This window comes from Monodon monoceros, unplaced genomic scaffold (genome assembly GCF_005190385.1).
Source record: "Monodon monoceros isolate NGI ecotype Baffin Bay Population unplaced genomic scaffold, NGI_Narwhal_1 Contig8101_ctg1, whole genome shotgun sequence".
In the NCBI taxonomy this organism is placed as follows: domain Eukaryota; kingdom Metazoa; phylum Chordata; class Mammalia; order Artiodactyla; family Monodontidae; genus Monodon; species Monodon monoceros.
The window spans coordinates 1-22,632 of record NW_021703551.1 but is presented as its reverse complement, the minus strand read 5'-3'; the positions used below and the strand labels follow the sequence as shown (position 1 = coordinate 22,632).

General features: G+C 45.4%; 1 long non-coding RNA gene across 4 annotated transcripts; it reads left to right on the top strand.

The window, feature by feature from the left end:
- The first annotated feature begins 6 nt into the window (after positions 1–6).
- LOC114891636 lies at positions 7–22,571 on the top strand. Of its 4 annotated transcripts, none has more exons than XR_003792563.1 (9): positions 7–696; positions 1,684–1,814; positions 4,825–4,948; positions 15,413–15,563; positions 16,075–16,165; positions 20,018–20,217; positions 20,690–20,822; positions 21,283–21,970; positions 22,396–22,571. It is a non-coding gene; the product is annotated as an uncharacterized LOC114891636 (long non-coding RNA). The 4 variants fall into 4 exon arrangements; XR_003792562.1 differs by having other exon boundaries at positions 21,251–21,970; XR_003792554.1 differs by having other exon boundaries at positions 15,416–15,563; positions 21,319–21,970; positions 22,396–22,570.
- The last annotated feature ends 61 nt before the right edge of the window (positions 22,572–22,632 follow it).

The window sequence follows — 22,632 nt, the reverse complement described above, 5'->3', positions numbered from 1 at the left end:
ATTTTTCAGGGCACCCTTTCCTCCCTCTCTCCAGTTTTTTTGTGTTTCTGTTTTGTTTTGTTTTAGTCAGGCATTTTGTCCCTCTGATCTTGAGTGGGTGGGCTGGCAGGACACTTGGAGAGGAGGCGTTCTGTCCCCTGATCTTGAGTGGCCTTTGGAAAATGACAGGCCAGACGGAAATTTACACAGGCGTCCGGTGATTCCAGAAATGCAGGGTGTCCGGCTAGGTGGGCGCCCGGCCTGTCGTCCCCCGTGGCGGCGTGGTGCGCGTGTTCCTTGTCTCAGGGTTTACGCTTGGGCCCCGCAGCCCACCTTCCAAAGGGAAAGCGCAGCGGGCGCCTTGGGCCGGCGCCTTTGGGGCGCCCTTTCGTGCGCTCGGCTTGCGGGGGACCGGCCTCCAGGCGACCCGGCGGGGAAGCCCGCGCGACCCGGCCGTCGCGCGGGCTCCGTGTGTGTCAGTTTGTGGAAAGTGTGTCGCGCGCGGCCGGGGTCGGGGTCGGGACGCTGGGACCACCTGGGAGCCGATGTAGAGGGATATGATTTCCATTTTCAAGGCGCATTCATCCTGTGCAGGGAGACAGCCTAACATAAAATTTGCCTAACAAAAAATATATTAACAGGTGGAAAGACTATCTCCCAGTTGAACAGCGGATGCCTGGGACTCGTTTCATTGCTTTCAAAGTTCCTTTAAAAAAGGTGAGCAAAAGTTAATACCATATTCTTCCAGAAATCTGAATTCACCATATAGAGCCCTGGCTCTCAACCCCGTCGTACTCCATTTTCCCGTTTTATAGCAAATACTTTTTAATACCTCTTTTACTATCCAGAAATGGGATTCATAGACAAATACAACCAACTTTTGTACTTAATTAAAAAACAAAAAAAAAACAATGCAATGCCCTAACTATAAATAAAGAATAAAGTAATTTATAAGAAAGTAATATGTATCTCAGTATGTAAATGTTTGGGGATGACTATACTAGAAATAAAGAAATAGTCGGTTACTTGTACCATGAATGCAATAAACTGTGGACTTTGATTGATAACGATGTGTCAGTGTTGGTTCATGAATTCTAACAAATGAAGCACACTGGTATGGCATGTTGGTAATGGGGAAGGCTGTGTGGGATGAAGGAGAGAGGGTATAAGTGGGAACTGTGTACATTTTGCTCAGTTTTGCTGTGAATCTCAAACTGCTCTAAAACTAGTCTACTAATTAAGAAAAAAAGTGTGTGTTGCTGACACTTGAATAACCAAAGAGATCAGTGGAACAGGGTACATGTATAAGCCAAATACATGAAAGAATATTTAGCAGTGAAAGCCATCCTTCCTATATGTAGATATTCAAGAAGTATTTATTTCTGTGTCTATTTTCAGGCACTCCGCTTGGAGCTGGCAATACAGTGGTAGGCAAAATTGATGTGGTCCCTGCCTTCTGGGAGTTTCGAGTCAGGTTAGGAGACCAACATGAAATAAACAAACATAGAAATAACTATATAGAAGTGAGCTTATTTTCTTCCGTCTAATCTCTCTGGAAGAAAGGATTGTAATATCGCTTGTAAGCTACAGAGGAGGAAACTTTACTTTGAATCTCATATGTTAGCATCCCAGGGTTTGAATAAATGGATAATATAGTAAAGGATTTTAAACATATGTTCTTCCTTATTTTATTCTTTCTGACAGAGTTTTGAAAAGAATCTTGCTCCAGAAGAACGTTTCTCCCCCTTGGATCTCTTAACAAAATCCAAGGACAGAATGAAGAACTTGGGCTGATTATTGACTTAGCAAATACTCGCCGCTCTTACAAGCCAGAGGTAAATGGAAGGCGTAATTGAAAATGACCTTCTTTCTGATACTGTAATAATTCATAGTAGTTCAGTAGTTATCATCTTATGCTAAGGTGAGTCCTGGCCTTCTCTCATGGGTTCAAAAAGGGAAGCTAGTGGTTTCCTTAAATACACATTTGTAATTGCTGTTTCAAAATGAGATGAAAGATATGAATTGAACTATAGTATTTGGCAGTAGGCTCTAGATATGCTTAAGAAGTTCTATAAGCTTCCATGTTCTACATTTTGAAAATGAAGTAAACTTTTAGCAGTTACAGTAGTATCCTAAAAAGAAAGAAAGGTATGTCCATTATGTCTTTAGCACTTATGTTAAGCAGTTGCCTGAGCATGTTTAAGCATCAGTGTAAAAGACAATTGTTCTCTAAGTTTTATGCTTCCTTTTCCTGATGCCTTCTGATATAGTACAGAAACCCATCTATTCTCTTGGCCCATGTAGGACATTCCAGTGCAAAAGAATTATCCTCCTTCTGACCTGTTCCATGGCCTTGGGAGACAGTAACACCTAATGTCTTTTAATATTTGTAGAGCAGTTTGCCATTTAGAAAGTTCTTTCATATCCATTGACTTAGTTAATCTTCACAGCAATCCTTTGCTCTTGAAGTGGAAGTAGTACTGATATCTCCTACTGAGTGCTTACCCTGCACTAAGCTCAGAGGATAGACAACTACAATTACTAATTTTCCAGACGATGAAACTGACTCTCGGAAAAGGAAGAATTGAAATTTCAGCTCTGTTATTGCTTTTTTTTTTATTGTGGTAAAATATAGAGAAATCATATTTCTTTTAACCGTTTATAAATATGCAGTTCAGTGGCATTAAGTACAGTCACAGTGTTGTGTAACCATCACCGCTGTCTAGAACCAAAACTTTTTCATCGTCCTCAACAAAAACTCTGTAACCATCAAACAGTAACAACCCCATTTTCCCTCCCACCAACCCTTGGTAACCTCTATTCTATTTTCTGTCTCTGTGAATTGGCCTATTCTAGGTACCTCGTGTAAGTGGAATCTGCAGTATTTGTCCTTCTGTGTCTGGCTTATTGCACTAAACATCGTGTTTTCAAGGTTCATCCATGTTATAGCACGTAACGAAATGCCATTTCTTTTTTGGCTTAGAAAATCCCATTGTGTGTATATAGACCATAGTTTGTTATTCAACGGTTGATTGACACTTGGTTGTTTTCCACCTTGTAGGTATTGTGAATCATGCTGCTATGATCATTGGTGTACAGATATTTGTTCAAATCCCTGCTTTCAGTTCTGTTAGATGTGCAGCGTAGGTAGTAGCAGAGTTGTTGGATCATAGCCTACTGCCAAATACTAAGCTCTACGCTTAACCTGTGAGAAAGTGCCAAACTGTTTTCTACAGTGTCGTCTTGTTTTTAAACAATTATCACAAATTTTAAGCATATACAAAAGTATAAAACTACTGTGAGTGTTCCTTGTATACCCATGAACTCATCCAGCTTTCTTATTTACCAACTGATGGCTGTCATGTTTTATCTATACCCCCACCTGTTTCACCCCATTCCGTATTATCTTGAAGCAGCTCCGAGACAGCATGTAAATTACACCTGTACGTTTTTGGTACGTGCATTTAAAATATAGGACTTTTATTCCTTAATATCATTTTTTAATATTAAATACCCAGGGAGTGCTCAAATTTGCAGTTGTCTCCTAAACGTCATAAAAAATTGTCTATAAGAATTTTGAATTAGATCCAAATAAGGTCCACACTTTGCCGTGGATTGTTAGGTCTCTGAAGTCTTGTTTAATCTATAGGTTCTCCCTCCATGTCTCTCTCACTTTTTTTTTCCTCCTTGAATTTTGTTTTTAAAGAAACCAGGTAATTTGTCCCATCTAGATGCCGATGATTACATTCCATGTGTTGGTAACATATTCTTCAGTCCTTTTATTTCCTGTAAATCGGTAGTTGATCTGAATGAAGCTTGCATGTTTTGTTTTGGCAAGACAGTTTCACGGGTGATGATGTGTTCTTCCATGGAGACGTATATAGTTGTGTCTTTCTGTGGTATTAGCAGTCACTGATGATTCATGCCTACATCCATTAATTCAGTTGAGGCTTCAAAGAATGGTGAATTCTGTTGTTCCTTTTTTCACTTATTAGCTGGGTATATTTGTACGAGGAGAAGATTCCCCTCATCAGCTGTTTGGTTGCTCAGTTGTAGAGGCATGATTCTCTTCTTTTATTTAACAGTTTTCAAAATAATGAGTTGATTCACAAATATCCTCCAGTGTTGACCAGTTTTGTAAAATTTTATTTATTCCTATCACCGTGGACTCCGTTACAGTTATTATTCTAACTGAGGCCCTATCTTTGGCCAGTTGGAGCTTCTCGGTGACTCCTGAGTCCTTTTGACATGACATCAGTTGTTTCTAGACTTTTTCAGTGGTCAGAGCTAGGAAATATGTACGTTTGTTTTTAATATTTTTAAAATATGTCATAGGTTCCTCCTGCTACTTTCCATTTAAATTCAGAACTAGAGAATTTTCACTTATCCTTTTCTGTCTTCTATTGATAGTCTACTTTCTCCCACCTCAAGAATACCAGTTCTCAACAATGCCTGAAATTGCCTCTGTTTCCTAATTCGAATCCAAGTTCTTCTGACTCTATTCTACTACTCTCCTTAAATCACAGCCGCTTTATGGCCCTTGAAATGTAAGATAGAACATAAATGTAGGTAGAACTGTTTATATCATTTTGAGTTACATGTGCATTCATTCACATAGATTTGCTTTTCCTTTTGCATGCCTGGTAACTGTCCGTTCTGCAGTTTTAATGAAAATCAAGTGATAATTACTGGTTAAAGCAGCTTTGGAAAAAATGGCTCTCATCAGAATGACTGACATACAAAGTTTAATGTACTCTCCTGGTTTATATTCTGCCTTCTCTAATTAATTTTTTATTCTTTCCCTACAAAGGAAATAATACATATTTTCATGGTTTTGCCTTGTAGGACTTACCAGAAACTCTTCCTTATTTAAAAATGTGTACAATTGGGCATCAGGTGTCAGATGACGACACTAGTTTTAAATTCCAGTGTGCTGTTAATGGGTTTCTGAAAGAACATAAAGATAACGGTGAGTTGCTTTTGTGTTTGTTTTTGTTTTTCCTTTACCTGAACTTTGGTATGCATTTTGAGTGGGGTTGGGGATTTTTAACATTTTTAATAGTTCTGACATTAGTGTCAAGTTGTGTTTGGTAACATTAAGGTGGAAATGTCAGACGGTGCTAATAGAGTACGGTGTTTTTCCTGTTTATGGTCACAAACAATTTAGTTTAGTTTGGAAAGTGATCTTTGTGAGAAATATGAACTGAGCTAGCTTACTTATCTCTTTTTTAAAAATTTGAATGGAAAATACATGAAAACATAAAAATGTTCTTTTGTCCTGTTTATTGGTTGAGAGGTGGAAGAAAAGGTTTAGACTCTCAGGTTCTTAGCGTACACAAAAGAGAAAACAAAAAGCAAAGGTTCAGAGTGAGACAGATCCCTAGAAGCAAAACAAAGCGGAGTGGACCAGGTAGAGTGGCTTCCTCATCATATATGTGTTTAAGATATTTTTGCTGCTTTTACCCTTCGGGTGCAAGTGAGGAAGAACACTACCACCTCTTACTCTTATCTTCAGACAGGAAGAACTTAAAAGGCTGGTGTTTTCTTGTTTCCGCTTTAAGATCTACTCTGTTGATAGTAGGTCTTAATAGCGTGTGAATTTTAAGGATCCACTTGCCTTTTTCTAGCATCTAACTATCAGAAGGAACATGGTGTTTGCCATGTTTTAAGACTGAGGAATCTTTTGTCTTTGGAACACCACTGACGCCCATGTGAAAGTGTTCATTTTGTCCTCTTTCTAAATTTAGCCTGAGGAGTGTGCACTTTATTAACAGACAGTAAATATTCCGTGTATATATAAAATGATGCACGTATATACATAAAACAGGGAGTAGGGGAGAGGGAATAGAGATGGAGGTGGGAAGATAGGGGATAGGAGGCGAGAGAGAGAGGGAGAGACTGGAATTTCAAGATAAATTTTCATTCTATAACCTGGTTGCTTAATGCAGGTACTAGCTCTTAAATATCTTCAGCCCTATTCACAGATCTTCCGTGTACTTTAGCTTTAAAACTTGAGAGGCTTGGCCTGTCCTGTGATAACCAGGGTGTCTAGAAAGGAGGCAAATTATCTGATGTGTTTAAACTGTAGTCACAGAAATGTTACCTCTTAAGACGTTAGGGCGCAGCTGCCGGCCTACTCACTTCCTCCAGGCTCCTTTGTGTGTGTTCTGTCTGTTCCGCGTGGGCTAGAAGATCCTTACAAGTGCATGAGAACACGTTTGTAAACCTTGATTGTTCACATGTTATACCAAGTGTAGTCCATTGCATATGCTGACTCCTCTGTGGGTCTTCTGCATGCAGTGGGCTAACTTCACCATGCTGTCTGCCATTGCAGTCTCAGGACCTTAGTTATGGTCCATTGGTGACTTCCTCTGCTGTAAGGCCCTCCCACAGATGCCAGGCTCACTGATAATGAGGAGGAGACTATACTACGCACTCCCTAGAATTGGTAGAGACTCAGAAAATGAATTGTTTCAGTAAACACCGAGAGCCTTATAGGTTTGTTGTTAGGGCACGGGGATACGGAGGTGAGTAGAAGTCTTTGTTCAGTAGCAACTTACAGTTGTCTAGGAAGAGAAACATGTAGTGAGTATAAGTGGGTTAATTATGATAAAAGAATCAAGTGCAGCAGGAATATAGAGGAGAAATTGAGGAAGGCCTGACCGAGGAGACAGCGTTTGAGCTGGGCTTGGGGGAAGAGGATTTTGCCGGAATGAGGAAAGGACAGCCCAGGTATTGGGGACAGGTACAAAAGGCCCAGGGCTTGAACTTGTGCTCTGGAGGGGCAGCCTCTGGTGTGACTAGAGGGTAGTGTGAAAGGGCAAAGAAGTCATACATTCATTTTCAGCAAATATTTGTATAACACCTTCTAAGTTGAAGGCACTGTTCTAGGAAGTAGGAAGAGAACAAAGTTCTTGCCCTTACGTACTTTCCATTCTAGTGGGGGAGAGAGATGAATAAATAAGTCAATATGTGGAGTGTCAAGCGGTGGTAAATGCTTTGGAGAATAACAAAAGAAGATGAAGAGGTGAGGGAATGTGGTAGGTGATCAGGGAAGTCCCCTCTATTAAGATGTCGATTGAGCAGAGCCTTGCGGTGAGAAACAAGCCATTGGATATCTGGGAGAGTGGAGATGGGGTGGGAGGGTGTGTTCTGGGAGAGTGGAGATGGGGTGGGAGGGTGTGTTCTGAAGCAGAAGGAATAGTAGGTGCAAAGTCCCTGAGGCACGCCTGTGCTTGGCATGTTTGAGGAATAGTAAGGAAGCCAGTGTGGCTGGACAGGGGAAAGTGAGTGAGGGCAGGGCAGTAGAGAATGAGATCAGGGGAGGCTGGCAGGGCAAAGGAGGGAGGTGGATGATGTAGGTCCTTGTAAGTCATAGTTTGAACTTATAATTCAGTTGGAGAGACAGACTGATATTTGTTTATAAAGAGTTCTCAATGCTGTGCTAACAACCTGGGCTGTATTCTGTGCTAAGTGAAGATGTTCAAGCGACAGAGCAATCCAGCCAAGTTTATATTTTAGAAAGATAACAGCGTCACTATCCAAGACACATTGTAGACTATGTATGTAGTACGTGTATAGTGTGCTGCTCTTCTATAAACTACAGGATACCTGTTACGTACAAATACTTACATACAAGATACGAGTGTGAATGTAAGCGCTTGGGAAATATCTGAAAGAACCACACAAGAAACTGGGAGAGTCGGACAACTTTCCATGTCCCGTATGATTGGAATGCTGAAGGGTACACACACGAACTAACGGACGTGTGCTACCAGCCTCTGGCTAAGGAGGGAAATTGCAGGCATCAGAATCCTCTTTACCGATCAAGCGCGTTAATCCGCCTGCGTGATGACAGTCATCTCGACACGCCACGCGGTGGCGCATGCGCGGTAGAAGGAGGTCCGCGAGCTGCGTGGGCTTGTGCCTAGGCGCCTGTGGTTCGTGGCCTTGTGCTGGCACCGGGGATGCCGGGTTGGCGACTTTGGCACTCCTGGCGGGGGTGACATGAGCCAGTTCGTCGGCCACGAGGAAGGGCGGAAAGCACATCCCGGAAAGGTAATACGCCTTGGCCCCTGGGCGTTGCCGGTGGAGCTCGGAGCCCCTGGGCCTGGGCTTCCGTCTCTTGTGCTGTCGCCTGTCACAGTGGCCCCCGTGCGCTGGCCCGTCCGCGCTGTGCTAGGGGGTGCTGGTCGTCTCGCGGCTCAGTTCATAGTAGCTGAAAGGGACAGTGTGTGATGTTCTGATTTCTCCCCATCGTTTTAAAAGGGAGGCTCTGGCCATTGCTCCTTGGGTAAAATGCAGCGGGACTGCTTTTTAAGATGGGACTGTCAGTGTTGGGGACCCTCCTTAATTACCAGGATGGGATCCCCTTCAGTTCCTCAAGCTGTGTTGTTTAGGCACAGAAAATGTGAGTAATAGGCACCGGAACTAAGTTTGAGTGAAAAAACGCACCGGTACCGCCGAGTTTTCCATCGAGACAGTTGATCTGTGTTGTCTCTTGGAATTATAAAGGGCGTACTGTTGCTTCCTAACCAGTGTCCTTTGAGAACTCTACCTCTGTACGTTCAAATGATGAATTTTGAGGCTTTGCTCATACGTGTAGTAAACCCTTAAATTCCCTAAGACCTTCCTTTCCTCCGTCTCATACCCCATTAAGCCCGCTTCAGTTTATCTCCTGAATTTCTTCTGAATCTGTCAACTCTTCCTCAACATCCTAATACTGAACTTGCCTGTCTGTTGCAATGAGGTCCTAACTAGTGTCCATATATCTTGTTTCCTTCCAATCCATTCTTCACACAAGAAACCTTAGAAGCAAGTTGGGACATTGCTCATAAACATGGCTCAAAAACATTGTTTTGAGAATAGAAAACAAACTGTTGGCCTTTAACACTCTGCGTGGTCTAGAATCCTGTCTGCTTCTCTGCTACGTGGACTCCAGCTTGGTGCCTCTCCAACTTTAATATGGGTATGCCTCTCTTGTGGATCTTGTTAAATGCAGGCTGTAATTCAGTAGTTCTGGGTGGGGCCTGGATTCTGTGCTTCTAACGAGCTCCTAGGTGACGGTGACCCTGAGAGCAAGGGTCCAGCTCCTGCCTTTCTCCCTTCTTTCTGGAAGAGCAGGACGTCTGCCCCCCCGGGAGGAGAAAACATCTGCAACGTGACTACTAGTAGCCAGCTTCCCTCACAGGCAAGGGACCTTTACCACTGCTCCCTACCATTTTGTCTGAGGCGCAGCAAGCCAAAACACTGACATGCTGAGGTTTGCAGCAAAGAGGAGGTTTATTCACAAGGCAGCCAAGCGAGGAAGTGACGTGACAATAGCTCTCAAATCCGCCTCCCCAAAGGCAAGGGGCTTGGGGTATCTATGGGATAAAGAAAAAAGAAGCAGGGCAGTATGAGGCACGGGGAGCATGAGGAAAGGTGATTGGGAAAAGGTGTGCCCATCATTGTTCTGAGCTGGCGTAACTAGGCTACGGGGCTCAGCACATTCTCAGGCTGTAGTTTTCGGCCCTCTGATGGCAGGAGGTCAAAAGGCACTGGGCCAGGTGGAAGATCGGTGGTCCTCTCCAGTCTTAACCAGCTCAGCCTAACTAGACACAGCTGATTCCAAGTTCCTGGACAATACCCGGGGCAAACATCTTATTGCTTATGCTACGTGCTATTTGGAGGACGTGCAAGTGTTCAAGCTACCTTGAGGAGTGAAGACAGGATTTGACTAATCCTTACACATGGTTTCACCTCCAGATGAGCAGAAGAGGCCTGTAGGCTGAATCTGGCTCCTGGCACCTGGAATTGGAGGCAGATGGTTTAAAAACAGGCTCTCCCGCCCTCTGTGTTATCTTAGGTAGATAGACTACTGAACCTTCCTGTGCCTGTTTCTCCACCAGCAGCATGGGGACACTCAGAGTCCCTCTCTTGGGGGCTGTTATGGGGGTTCAGTGAGCTATAGATGCATGCACAGGCACACGGGAGACACCCAGTGTGTGTTAGCTTCATGCTTACTTTTTATTAGGAGACCAGTATTGTTAGAAGATTTCTGGTTTGGACAACAAATTAGATAGGTGGTCATTACTATAGTTTATGCAACAGCAATTCACATTACCATTTGCAAAAAAGCAGTTGGTTGTCCAGTGGGGATTATAAACATCCATTTACCATGAGCTACTGAACAGATACTTTACACAGTAACTACTTCAAGTACTATTTAAGATCAATCCTCTATGTTGTCTTAAGCAGTTGTTAACCCCCAATTTCGTGAATAGTACCAAGTAAGTCACTTGAACATCAGCTAGAGCAATCTATTATCACTTAGCAAGCCTAAAGCTATAGTTCAACAATTTTATTTACTGTTCTATGACAAAAATGACTCTCAACAGCTATGCCCTGGATAAGTAATCAGCTAAAGCTAGTTTGACTGACCAAATCTGATTTACTGAGTTAATAAGCCAGTTGATTTAGAAAGGTCTAATGCATATTTCTCATCCATTCAGCATTAAACTGTTTCCCATGCCTAAAATGTCTTTTTTCCCATTCGTACATATCCAGATTCCTACTTCTGTGCCGTAGGGCTTGGCTGAACTACAACTGCCTTTAGTGACACTTTTCTCACCTGCACAATTGGAGATAATTTTAGTCTCCTCAAGACTCCCACGGGGTTACCTCTGTTGTGACACTTGACGATTTGGTGGCATATTTTACTTTATTTTATTTTAAATAGCCTTCCATTACTCCGTGCACATGAAACGGTAAATGCTTTCTCCTAGTAAACGTGTATAACGATTTTCTGAACTCTTCTGCTCTGGGCAAGATTCATGAATACACCAGGCAAACATAGTGAAAGAGGAGACAGTACTTGTGTTATATTCAGTTGGGTCTTGATACCTAAGTGTGACTCTTAACCAAGGATTATGCAGTAATTAAGGACACAGGTTAAAGTTGTTTAGAGTGTGTCCTAAAGTCTCCCTGGCAGAATTTAAATCTCTACTCTGGAAATTGTAGACCTGAGACAAATTACTTCCCTAAACTTCATTTCCTACATCTGAGAAAGATAATAGTATCTACCTTGTAGTAGACTGAATAGTACCATTGCCCCCAAATGTCCACCTTCTAATCCCCAGAACCTATGAATGTCACCTTAAATGGCAGAAGGGACTTTGCCAATGGGATGAAAGTAAGGGTTTTGAGATGGGGAGATTCTTCTGGACTACCTGGATGGACCCAGATGTAACCACTGGTGTTCTCGTAAGAGAGAGGCAGAGGGAGTGTTTACTCCAAAGAGAATGTGATGATGAAGTTGGGGTTGGATTGATGTGGCCAGAAGTCAAGGAATGCTGGCAAGGAAACAGATTCTCCCTTAGAGCCTCTAGAAGGAGGATGGATGGCCTTGTCAACTCATGATTCCAGCCCAGGGAAACTGGTTTTGGAAGTCTGTCTTCCAGAACCATAAAAGAACGAGTGTGTGTTGTTTGAAGCAAGCATTTTTGTAGTAATTTTTTACAGCAGCCATAGGGAACTAATGCGTACCTCATAGGAACTATTTCTCCAATTAAAATGTGTGACTGGAAACACACTTGGTGGCATGTCTGGCACATGGTAGGTATGCTACCGTAGGTAGTTCTTGGAAACTGAAGTCTTGATTTTGAGAGATCATCAAAACCAGTACAATGGTTGCCATGTTTCTCCTTGTTCATCCTGGTGACAAACCTGTAGAGAGAGCTCCATCCTTTCCCACAGACCCTACCCCTAGTACTTAGAGGGAAGTGGTTATGTCTCACTTAAGGCACCTTCCTCTTTTCCTTTCTCCTTTTTTTTTCATTAATCTTCATCCAACTGGCCTTTCTAAATTAAAAAAAAAAACAAAACCATTTCTCAATGGATTCAGATACTACCCCAAGTTAATATTCCAACCAAGTTCTTGTTCTTCCGGGTCTCATCACCAGAAATTTCTGAGCTGAAATCCTCTCTAGTTTCTAGGATCAGTCATTTTCTCATTTCTCCCCTCTCTAGTTCAGAGTCTTGTCAGTTTAGTCCCTTCCCTAACCACAACATCTAATAAGGTGACACAGCAAAGTGATGAACGTCTAGACGGTCTGGTTTTCATGCTGGGTTTCTGCGCCCTACTTACTGTGTGGCATTAGGCGAGCTATTCAACCCCTCTGGCTCTCAGTTTCCCCCCAAAAAGGTGAATATTATGAATATTACCTACCTATAAGGTTGACATTATGAGGATTAAGTGAGTTAATGTTTGCTAAGCACTTAGAATATTACTTGTTATAGTCTAAGCACTACAATTGTGCTTGTTAATAATAATAAATGCAATTCCAAGCGTATAACTTACTCAACTTTCTGTCATAACTTTGAAGTGTTGGTCTATCTGTTGGCCAGCATTGCAGGTAAATGAGTCGAGGCATGGGCTGAGGCATTGCTACAAGTGAGTTGTGTGTTCCCAGAACTAGGAACAGCCGTGTGAAATAGGTAGTGGTTCTACTTGGAGATGGGGCAGACTGGAAAATGACAGCCTGGGAAGGAGTTGTGGTGTCCATATCTTTGGTGTCAGAGCTGCTGCCTGCAGAAACACCGATACCGGCATAAGCCGTAAAAGGGGGGCTGGGGAAAAGAGGGGCAGAATGGAAAGGGAAAAGAGGGGCAGAATGGAAAAAGGTAGCCTCGGAAGGAGGTGTGGTGTCCATAGCTTCAGTGTGAGATGTGCTGCCTGCCTGATCTGAGAAAAGAGAGTGAAAGCGGGAGAACTTCTCCCTAGCTTCTAACTGTTCTCGAGGTCTAGCACGCACTGGACACTGGACAGCTCAGCCTAGGTCTTGACATTCCATTGTACGTGTCACAGAGCAAGGGCTGGCGGGTCAGGGGGTGGGCTGGGGGCCCCACACAATCCCAGCCCCTGGAGGAATCCGGCCCAAGGGCAAAGAGCCCGAGCCCTTCTGGACTTTCTAGCGGCTGGGACTTCTCGCTGTGGGTGGCAGGGGTTTGGCACCGTATGGGACACCATGTGGAGACTGTTGGGGACTGTGGAAGCCTTCTCCTCCAGAACTCACCCTGCCTGGGCACCGGCTCTGCAGGGCTCTCAGCCCTGGGTATGTATCGGCCAGCCCTTCCCCACAACAGGGCCCAGAGACCAGAGCCTACTCAGAGGTGAGTGCAGGATGCACCCAGAGCTTTCCAGGCTGTGGCCCGCCTCCTCCGTGGACCTCCCCAGCTTGTGTGCGAGCCCTGGAGACAGGAGCACCTTCTCCATGACTGCTGAGCTGCCAGCATCACAATGAGCCAGGCGGTGAAGGTTTCTGAGCAGGGGATGCAGAGCCCTGACCCGACTGGATGCTGCACCCCACGATGTCCCTTCCTGGCAGATAGGTTCTTTCTTCACTCGTTTTTTGAAATTTGTTAAAACAACATTTAAACCTTCGACTGTTCTTCAGGGTATATAGATGGTAGTGGCTTAGCCAGGATTTGAAGCAAGCCTGTGTGATTCCAGAGCTCGTGCTCTGGACTCTGGTGCCTCCTTATCATATATGCTTCGTGTGTTACTTTTTCTTTTTTTCTTGAAGTCCTTATGATACTTATCCCTATGTGCCATACCTGTAATGAACACATACACTTCCCTGCAGGAGGTGTTCTTTTGTTCAACGTGTGAATTGGTCATCCACCACACTGGGTTCTAATCTCAGAAGATAGGTCAGGGACCACCAGTTGTCAGCATAGCACCATCCCACATTTCTAATTGAGGCTTGCAGCCTAGATTTTTCCCTTTGGTCTAGTTTGAAGGATCCAGGTATGTAAAGCTTATATTCTAGATAAATCATGGGCTATCCTGAAAGGAATTCATCAATGAATTATTCTGTATGGATTAGAAGCCAGTTTCTCTGGCCTTCCTGGAGTATATCCAGTAAGGCATCTCATTCATGTCTAGAAAGCAAATATATCATTTATTGCAACTTCAGCATGGAGCGATGTATTGGTTTAAAATAAAGTACAATCAACACAATTTGGTCATTGTGAGTATGCCAGCTGGGTCCACTTTTTACTACACATATGTAACTCTAGAGCTTCTTATGCCCCAGAGAGGAGACATACTCTTGTGTGTCTAGGACAAGGGAAACATGTTGTTATTCATGAGCTGGAAGCTACAGCATGACAGGAAAGAATTGAAAAATCCTGTTCTTGGTCTACACATCACTTTACCTTGTTCGAATCTTGTTTCTTTGGCTTGCTTCATTGGAGTGTTTTCTCTCTCCTGGGACTGACATTGTGTGTTCTGTATCAGGCATGTGACATGTAGAAGTTTCAGAACCCAGAATCATATAGATCAGTAAAAATCTATATATTTTTGTTTAAAATCTATTTAAAATCACACTGGGCATAATTCATATATTCCAAAAGTAGTTTGACCCTCTGCTCATGAGATTCTTTTTATGGTATGTCGAAGCAAATTTGGACTTCCATCCGCAATAAACTTTGAGGTTGGAGGACACAAAAGCTTTTGCTCAGACCTAAATTCTGTCTGAAAAAAAAGGGTAACTATTATAAGCCCTTTCTAACCTCTCCAGGAGCAGAAATGATTTACAGCTATGGCATTGAACCATAATTTCTTGATCTCGTTTGAGAAGAGTTCAGTAAGAAACAGTGTCTTGAGTTTTGTTCGTTGGTTCCCTGTTTTCTTGTCTTGCGTACCAACAATCCACTGTAATACGTGAGTGAGTATGGCAGCAGGCTGAGTGTTCCCTGGAGCTCATTAAATGAACGTGTTTTCCTGAAATGACTTTTGTCTCCTTGTTTTCAGCCCCTCTTCTTTCCTCTGTCCTTTACTATAACCAGGGCTCAGCAAAAGCTGACTGGCTTTGTGCAGACCCTACTTAGGGTAGTCTTTTCTTCATTATTTTATTCGTGGCCCCTCCATTTCATTGTTTGCCTTCTCGAAATGTGTTGAAATCTTTCTGTGGTTGATGACTTCCACAATGTCTTGGCTCTTATTGGTTGATTAATTTTGGTATTTCTACAGTTTTATTTAAACATGGTTTCAGGAGGACCAGAAAGTAAATATATTTCCTAGTCTGCCATCTTGAGCTGAAAATCCCTGTGGATTTTAGCATCCAATGTTCCCATGGGTAAAAAACCCAACCTTGGCATTAATAGATGCACACTCAAGATTTCAGCTTTTCTTGAGCAATCACTAAGGATTTAATATGCGGTCACTTCTAATGGGAAAATAGTAACTATCTCATGGCGTTGATTTGAGGATTAACTTAGATAATGGACAAGAAAATGCTTTGTAAGGTTTTAAAATCTATAAAAAATGTTTTTTGTTATTATTTGATTTGTTGCTATTTCAACTTTAGCTGACAGTTGTTTGTGACCTTGCTTATGTGAGAAAATGCCTTCTGGTTTATTGTTTTGAAAGCCAGATTATATTTTTCAGTAGCTCAATGGAAATGGCATCATTTGTGAAGTTGAAGTGTGAAGGCATAAATGTTTCTTGACATTTGAATCAACTATTGGTCTTCTGGGGCTTGTCCTTATTCTCCTGCAGTCTCTAATCAACATGGCATCCGGAGAGATCCTGTTAAAACGTAAGTCAGATCATGTCACTCCAGGCTCTTCAATGGCTTCTTCACAGGAAAAGCAAAGTCCTCAAAGTGCCTCCACAGCCCTAGAAACCTGGGCCTCTGTTTCCTCTCTGACTGTTTCCTTCTCCTCTCCACTTTGCTCCCTCTGTTTTCCACACACTGACATCCTTTCTGCTCCTTGGATACTCCAAGCCCACTCTTGCCTCATTGCCTTTCCATCTGACTGTTCCCTCTGCTTGTACTATTCACTTCCCAGATATGCACCTTGCTCCCTCTCACAACCTTAGGTTCCCTCTTAAATTTTATCTTCCCCAGAAAGCCCTCAGTGATCACTTAGTTTCAGATCGCAGCCTCCTCCTACCAGCTAACAGTCTCCATCCCCCTTCCCTGCTTGCTGTTTTTCTCCAGCACTTACCTGATATACTAGTTATTCTACCCATTTATTCAATTTTTATTTACGTATTTACACTTAACGATTTTATATTTGCTTCTTTACTTTTGTCTCTCCCCTCAGCTCGAGAGAGGCTATATTCATCTGTGTTAATCACTGCTGTGTTTCCTGAACATGCCTAGAAAACATACTGAAGAAGGGTGCCTGAAATTTGGTAAGGGAGCCATCAATTTTCTTGGCTGAATGAAGAAATGTGTTCATAAATTAATGAACAAATCTCTGGGGTTTCTGAATTAAGGACTAATGGGAAGAGGAAGGCAAATGGTTGGAACAGGGTACTGCAAGAAGTAGTATTTGGAGTACTCTGATAGCTATCCTAATAGATAACATTTTGTTCATTTAAATAGTTTTAACGAGAGAGCTGGGAACTAGGGACACACAGCATCGAGGTTTTATAATGCATTCTGTAGAGTTCTTTTCGAGTGTGTTCAAACATCATTGAAAATACGTGCATGCATATAAAGCTCTGTTACTTTATTTAGTGCTTTACAAGAGCCCCTCAAGGAAGGGGTAGTAGCAACTATCAGTATCCTTCCTTTATGATGAGCTTAATTTATTCAAAATTACATCCTAATTTATTTGTAACTGTGAAACTAGACTTAGTTATTTAGTAGACCCTCCCTAGAAACCTATGACGTTAATAAAACCAACAAAAATGTGTTCAGGTTCCAGTGATACACACACTACAGACTCAATTATGTGTCATCCATTTTAATGAAGGGAAGAAGTGATTTAACAAACACAGAGCAAACAAACAGAATATGAAGGTTTGTCCTCCATTAATATTAGTAATGGATAAAGTGGGCTCCAACGCCTTCAAGGTAGCTTGAGACCCATCATCTCTGTGTCATGGGAAGGGGGATGCTCGGCCAGGATGTCTTTCTGTGTCACTGAGAAAAATTTCCGTAATATATAACGATACTTACTGAAACGGATATGGGGCATTTGGGTAATTAGGAATCCGTTAGCATATTTTTCCGGAAGCCTTGACTACGAAACGAGGATAGTAGATTTGGACACTTGCAGCTATGCAGAAGTTGTTTGGGTATTCATCTTTATGCCGAATGAAGTAAGCTTATTTCATCTCTGCAGCTTCCCATATACCATTTTCCCACCTCTGTTTTGTGTTTGGAAAGACTTTTAGAAATTAAAACTCAAGTTAAAAAGTGAGTGACGGGCTTCCCTGGTGGCTCAGTGGTTGAGAGTCCGCCTGCCGATGCAGGGGACACGGGTTCGTGCTCCGGTCCGGGAAGATCCCACATGCCGCGGAGCGGCTAGGCCCGTGAGCCATGGCCGCTGAGCCCGCGCTCCGCAACGGGAGAGGCCACAGCAGTGAGAGGCCCGTGTACCGCAGAAAAAAAAAAAAAAAAAGAAAGAAAAGAAAAGAGAGTGAGTGACAACTTAAATGATATATGGAATATTTTGCTGACTTAGAAGAGCATGCAGAATTAAATATGACCCAGTTGAAATGTTAATTTTATTTTAATGTGTATATTGGGGTGGAGTCTTAAAGGTGCCAGAAAACAAGCATTCACCCATCCTGTTTGGAACTGCAGCACACAGGCACCTTCAGTTACCAGTTCTGTTCATTCCACAGAATCATCTTGGGAAAACATACTGTGTTTTATGTACCTGGTGTAGATCTTAACCAGTTTGAAGAATTTCCCAAATACCTGTTAATATGTAGTTCTCCGATTCCAATCTTGCCACGTCCTGTACCAGTGACACAGCACATAGGAGTTTTATTTCTCTTTCTTTCTCTGGGTTGTTGAGAACCCAACGAAAGAACAATGGAATGGCATCAAAGAGATCCGGGTTCTTGACTCAGATTTACCATAAAATAATAGTGTCCTCTTGGGAAAATTATAGTTGTTCTAGGCCCCTTTCCTTTTCTTTACTTTGACAGAGCTGCACTAGATGACCCCAAGTAACACTGCGCTCTTTGCAGTAGCAGCTTAGACGTTATTGGTTTTCTGAAACAAATGAAGACAGTGACACAGGAAACTGTGCAACATCTCTGTAACGATGTTTTCTTAGAGTTGCCTCCATTTTTCAGATGATAAGATGGCTGAGCACAGAAGTAGGTGTTTTGACCAGAGGTTCCAGAGTAGATGGAACTGAACCACAAGTTTCCTTCATTCCTGAAGCTCACTTAGCCGAAACATAGGCTTCTGAATATTAAGCTGTAAAGCATATTATCAGTGTGCTTTAAAAGAAGCGGTTCTTCTAGGATTTCTAATTAATAGCAGGCGGTTTTGAAATTCTTAGAAGATCATCGAATTTTGTGAGATTTACAGCTCTATTTTCCTGTCAAGCAAGTTGTATCAGTGCCAGACAATCATGTGAGCTTCTGGATGCTTCTCTGAACCTCTTGAATTTTTCTTCTTGCTATCTGAAATTCATGCCAGATAAGCCTTTTTGTAGAGAGCGTGTACAGACTTGTCTATTTTCATATAAGAAAGCGATGCAGTGAGCCAGGTCGGGGGTTAAGCCCTCATTCTCAGAGTGGTATTGAGCTCCTGGTGAAATGTAATCCTCATTTCCTCAGAATAGAAAAGCAGTTATCTCACGTTTTTAATGCCATTAACTCTTTATACATTTATGTATGATACATATATTTATTGTACCTACGAGGTGTGCTCTCTTTGGGAAGTACAAAGCTATTTGAGACGTAAGTTGTTCATTTTTTTGTTTTCCCACAAATACTGTGACCCTTTGAGCAGGAAGGTCTATGTTTTACTAACATCTAGAACAAGCAGCTAACACGGTGTCTAAGATGTAGTCAGTAAATATGAAATAGGTAAATGAACACATTTTTAAGGAAGGGCCAGGGCATGAACAAATAGAAAATTTTCATTTTCAGTCACAAAGCCACAACAGACATAAAAATGATACAGACAACAAGTGCTACGGTCATTCAAAGAAGGCATAGAATTGATACAACAAGGATCTCCCCTATGGCACAGGGAACTGTACTCAATATTTTGTAATAACTTATAAGGGAAAAGAATCTGAAAACGGGAATCACTGCGCCGTACACCTGAAACGGACACGACATTGTAAATCAACTATATTTCAATTAAAAAACAAACAAACAGACAACAGCAACAACAAAAAACCAAAGAGGTCATAGAAGTTCTTATGAGATTCCAGAAGAGAAGAGAAGCCAAATGAGGACGGGAGAGGCGGCTTTTGAATCAGTTCAGAGGAGAAGTCACAGCGGAACTAGTCATTGATCTGAACTTGAGATTAAGATTAAGATGAATTAATCTGAATTAATTAAGATTGCAACACAGGGATATTACAGATGAAGGTAATCACATAAACTTACTATACTGAAACTTGCAGAGGTTATGAGTGTTGTTCAAGATCCCAAAGCAAGTGCATTGTGGAATCCGAATTTTAAGTGAGGCCTAATGAACTAAAAACAAACCAACACAGAAACAAGCCCTTCCTGTGACACCACGTTGCCTTTGAAGTCGTTTTTTTTGGTGGGTTGGCAGAAACTGGTTCCAGTGTTTCTTGCAGGAATGACTGGCCATAGGACTGGGCGTCGTAGCTTCCTGCCAGGCGGCCGAAGGTCGCAGGCAGGTGGGTCACTGGGACACACGCGGAGGGGCTCCTGCCCGGCCCCCTGGCCGCTCAGTGCCCCTGCCCCAGAGCGGGGGTGGGGGCCTCAAAGCAGCCTTGTCTGAGTCCCCTGCCACTAGAGAGAGTATTGGCCCAACACTTGTAGAAAACGGGGACCTTGCTGGCAGTTCAGTGGAGGGACACCAATAAATCTTGCCGACTTTCTGCTGAAGCTCACGAGGGTTCACTCCTAAGCCTCTTACAAGGCCAGCTGCCGAGGCTGCGAGAGATGAGTCAGGGCTCTCCCTCCACCACGGGGAGATCGCTGGTTAAAGCGCTCACGAGGGAGTGAACCGCGTGTCCGCACCGACACGCGTGGGCAGACCTCGTCGATGCCTTCTGTCCGGGGTACGAAGCCCTCTCCTGCCTCTTCCAGGCTCTCTAGAAAGCATGTGCAGAGCCTCCCACTCCACCCTCGGACTCCGTGGGCCACAGCTGGAGGGACCAGCCAAGGAGCCGTGGCAGGAGGAGGCCAGAGGGCAGTGGGCCTCGGCCGGAGCCCGTCAGTCGGTCCCCATTCACACACCACCAGACGATCCTCTTGACCTGGGCAGTAGCCGCCAACCGACCGCTAAGGTGAGCCCGGCGCGCGCTTGGCTACCTGGCATGGCTGGGAACCCCAGGATCTCCTGGCAGAGGCGGGCATTCTCCTGGGCCGGGTCCGCGGGCGTCTGCGTGTGCAGGGCCTGAACCACCTTGGCCAGGACGATCTGGCACAGGTCGAAGAGGCCTGGGGCGTGGGAGGAAGGAGACGGGGGGCTGGCACCGTGTCCAGGCCGCGCTTGCCAGCCGGGCAGACCGGAAGCCCCCTTCCCTTCCCTCGGTCCGGCCGCGTCTGGGTTGGCCTCCCGGGACTTGATGAGCTTGTCCAGCAGCTCCTGAGGGACGGTGCTGCCCGTGCCCCACCAAGACTGGCAGCAGCGCCAAGGGCCTCACAGGGCACGGCGCCCCCGGCCCCAGAGCCTTCCGTCTGGTTCTCATCACCGGCTGTCACCAGACTTGCATGCAACGTGCTTTTCTTTTCTCTTGTCTTCTTTACGTCCCTCAGCCACGCAATGCGGTGAAGCCCTGACGCTCGCTGCCACGTCGGTACACCCCGAGAACACGATGCTCAGCGAGAGAAGTCATACACAGAAGGACACACAGGGCGTGACCCCACTGAGGAGAAACATCCAGAGCAGGTAGATCCACAGAGTCAGCGAGTGGGTTCCTGGTTGTCAGGGGCTGGCGAGGGGACGGAGTGATAGCTAAGGGCGTGAGGGACATTTTCGGGATGATGGAAATGGTCCAAAGCAGTAGTGACGTCTGTACGGCTCAGTAAACTGTCCCCACACGCCCCGGTGCAGCCTGTGAGAGCGTCGCTCTCAGGATGAAGGGCTGACCACAGGAAGACCGAACGAGCAGTGGGTCCTGGGCCCAGACCCTCAGCTGGCGCCCCCCACGTGGGGAAGTCACTGGGACTTGCTGAGCCTCCACGGAGACTGGCAGCAGCCCCCGAGCTCACAGGGCACTGCGCCCCCGGCCCCAGAGCCTTCCCTCTGGTTCTCATCACCGGCTGTCAGCAGACTTGCAGGCAACGTTCCTTTCTTTTCTTTTGTCTTTTTTAAAGGCAACTCTTGAGTACATGTATTTAACATGCAGGGAACCAGCCCTGACTCCTTGATCTGGGTCTTCCAGCCTCTAGAGCCTCGAGGACATCCATTTCCGTTATTTACGCGCCCAGTGCCTGGGGTTTGATGATGGAAGCTGACACCGAGGGCGTCACCACGTGTGGGGTGATGTCAGTGAAAGAATCCCGCGGCGAGGGCCTGCCTGAGGACCACGCATGCCCGGGCCCTCCCCGCCCCCTGCCTGCAGCCCTGCGCCTGGGAGCGGAGCTGGTGCATCGCATGCCCGACGTCGTGGAAGTTGGTCTCCCGCTCATCGTGCCGCAGCAGGGAGGGCAGGTTGGGCGTAGGCTTGGTGAAGTTGGCCACCATGGCCGCGATGGCGATCTGGCAGCTCCCATCGTGCTGTAGGCAGGCCGAAGCAGGCCGCGTGCCCGGACTTCCCCACCCTGCGGAGGGACGTGGATGGGGCCCCGCTTCCACAGAGGAGCCCCGGCCCACGGCCGACAGGTTCCCCCACGCACGCACCGAGGATAGAGGTCAGGTAGAACTTGCCGATGGATGACCTTGCCCGAGGCCGCGTCCCAGACCGTTTAGAGCCTCACGTCTTCGTGACCCATGCTGGTGCCCTCCTCCAGGTCGAAGGTCAGCCCCAGCAGCTCCTGGGAGATGCCCAGCAGCCCGCGTGTGACCGCCTGCATGGGGAAAGACTCATTGAGCAGGTACTGGCCCACGTGGTAGCGCGTCTCCTCCCCCTGGTTCACGTAGTAGCGCAGGTCCCAGGCGTTGATGGGGCCGTCAAAGTGCAGGCCCCGCCTCTGGCACTCGGCCTTCTTTAGCTCCAGGATCACGGCCGCTCCTGCTCCCCGAGGGGCTTCAGCTTCTGGGCCAGCTCACCTGCGGGCGGAGGGGAGAGGCTCGGCTACGTCCCTGGGGCGGCCCCCCAGCCACCCCCGACCCTGTGCCCCTCGAGGCAGAATGAAGGGTCTGGGAAGGTGACCCCCAAGGGCTGACACAGTGGGGTCTCAGGCAGCACCACGTCCGGTCAAGGTCCGCCTGACCCCGTCCCCACTGGGACTCAGGGGGAGGCGGTGTTACCTAGGACAGTGGCCACCACCTGGCTGGTCTTGTCCGTGTTCATCTCCAGCACAGAGTCGGCATGGTGCGGAACCCCAGCAGGCGGGACTTCAGGGCCTGCAGCCTCACCAGCGCCCTGAGGATCAGGCAGTTCTCCTGGAAGCCAGAGACGGAAGGCGCTGGGGACCGAGGGCCACGCCCTCCCCGCGGGCCCCGGGCCAGGTCTCTGCAGGCGGGCAGGGCTCCCAGGCCACTGGCGGGCACAGCCAATCCCCCTCCCTCCTCCTCCTGGCCCGGATTTCTAGAC